We start from the raw sequence: 2362 nt of genomic DNA on the forward strand, positions 1-2362 counted from the left end.
AATTTTTTTTTAGCAAATGAGTTTTTCCAAGATTTTTGAAATACAGCAAATTTTGTGCCAATTTATAAATAAGTTTCTATTGTAATAATAAAATGATGCTTTGAAACAAGAAAACAACATAGCAAAGTTCATTTCCAAACTAAAACAGTTACCCTTTGTTTAGGGGTGGCTGACATTAATGCATAATGCATAATTTTATTTATTTTTAAGACAAGTTGATTGTTACAATCAGATATATAATCACTAGTTATACCTAAGTTCTGTCTGTTAAAATATGTTCTCTTAGAGGATCCAATTTAAACATCTTATACTTTTCTTCAGTGATTTTCTCCAAACAGTGGTAGAAGTATTCCTTAAAGGATAAAACTCAGGAAGTGTTTTTGAGGGGGCTCAGCTCCTTCTTGGGAAGTAGGTCCAGTTCAGAATGTAGCAATGAGGTAATAACCATATGACTACTCTTATCAAAAATTAACAACTTCAGGTATCTTTGTTTTGGATTTCTGTGGTTTAGGAGCATCCAAAATTTCTTCACAGTCTGCACTCATTCCCTTTGCCCAGCATCGAACTGTGACCATTTGATCTGAATTCTGACTCTCAGGGCAATCTTTCTTAAAACGTTCCACTGAGCCACAAAGTCTGCAGCAACCGCCAGCAGCATAGGGTCCTTATTAGGACAAGATCTGGGCAAGTTCCCCATTTCCCCACAAACAAAACATTTTGCAAAAGAAAATTCACCAAGAGCTGGGTCTACTTTAGCCTTGCACTTGGTTATTTCATGCTCTGTGTAACCACACTGGTAACATATTACAGTGCCCATATCTTGATTCTCAAAGGCAGCCGGGCAACCTGCAATCCCATGGCCAGGTTTTCTACAATGGAAGCATACCATTGCATTTTTCTCTGCTGCTTGTATTTTTAATCTTCTTTCTTCCCATCAATTGTCTTTTTTTAAAAGCAATTGCAATTGCTTCCCTTAGTTCCTGGCTGTCTGTTGCTATCATCTCCTCATTTTGAGCCATCTGTGAGTTCTGTCTTCGGTATTCCATGAATCCATTCACATCTTCATTTAAATATTCCTTTTTCTTTTTGCTCTTTTTATGTTTTCTCTGGGGTGCCTCATTTTTATGGGCCAGCCTATTGACTCCAAGCTGTTTATCCTTTGGTAGGCTTCGGCTTGTAACCTCAAAGGACCCCTTCTTCATGTCCTCCCATAATGTTGCAGACAAGGGTCTCTTGTTATGTGTGGTAGTGGCTTGTGCCCACCTGGTCATGGTTTCTTCAGAGGTACCTTATCAATCCACATGGGAATCCTCCAGAGCAGCAGAGTTAGTGCACCAGAGAAGCTCGCCTCTCATTACGGTGACATATACACTTGGGACCAGAGAACAGAATCAATTAATTTTGATATCTAAGGTAAATTATATCCCTCCTGTGGAGATTCATAAAGATAGTGTCTTACTACAAGTTTTATAAATATATGAGTTTAAGCTTTATTCAATACCAATTCATATTAAAAAAGCTGTTGTTTTAATACAACACTTACAGCAATGGTGCTTTCTGGTGCACATTTTGGGAAACATGAAGCTAGTATGGTGGAAAGGGCTTTGTAAGGCAAACTAAGAACTTTAAGCTTAGTCCTGAACACACAAGAGAGCAACTGAATGATTTTAAAGTGGGGAACTTAAATGATCAGATTTTCATTTTAAGCCACTGCCTCCGGTATGTTTGAAGGCTGCCAGCTTTTCCAGCTTCAAAAGCCACATTAGAAAGGAGGTGGACAGGGGCAGAGAGACAGGCTGTAGTATCTCAGGAGAGCAGTGACACAGGCCTGAATTAGAGCAGCTGCAGTGGAATAGGGAGAGAGGATGAGCAAGAGAAATACTGATGAATGAGAACTTACAGAATTCCACAATAATTAGAGGCCTCTGTAGGTAAGGGCAAGAGAGGGAGGAAGCACTGGAGGAAGAAAACTTGAAGCAGTATTAGGATAAGACTCCAGGTGAGGAAGGGGAAACAGAGGGACTTGCATTTGTGGCAGTGGCTAAGGAAGTAGAGGCTGAGGGTAATGACTACAGTTTTCGTTTCCGTGGCTATCAGACAGAGGCACTGGCATTATCCAGCACTGTGATTCTTCAAGTCTGTGATCTGGTCAGGCTTTGTCCACAGATACATTGAGAATCTCAGTAAAGAATGTTCTATGCCTTATCCTTAGCTCCTTTCCCAAAGGTATGGTCATATACACACATGCTTGGCTTCTTTTATACTTTCCTCCTCCATTGGATGTCTACAGATGGGTCACAAACATCCTATCGAAGGTTTCCTCAAGAAAATTTTACAGCTTCAAGGAATCTCACTCGGCTCT

At 39.8% G+C, this 2362-nt stretch overlaps 1 pseudogene; it reads right to left on the reverse strand.

The window, feature by feature from the left end:
* Positions 1-461: 461 nt before the first annotated feature.
* Positions 462-1271, reverse strand: LOC119544870 (annotated as a pseudogene).
* Positions 1272-2362: the final 1091 nt, after the last annotated feature.

This window comes from Choloepus didactylus, chromosome 9 (assembly GCF_015220235.1).
Source record: "Choloepus didactylus isolate mChoDid1 chromosome 9, mChoDid1.pri, whole genome shotgun sequence".
NCBI classification, from domain to species: Eukaryota; Metazoa; Chordata; class Mammalia; order Pilosa; family Megalonychidae; genus Choloepus; species Choloepus didactylus.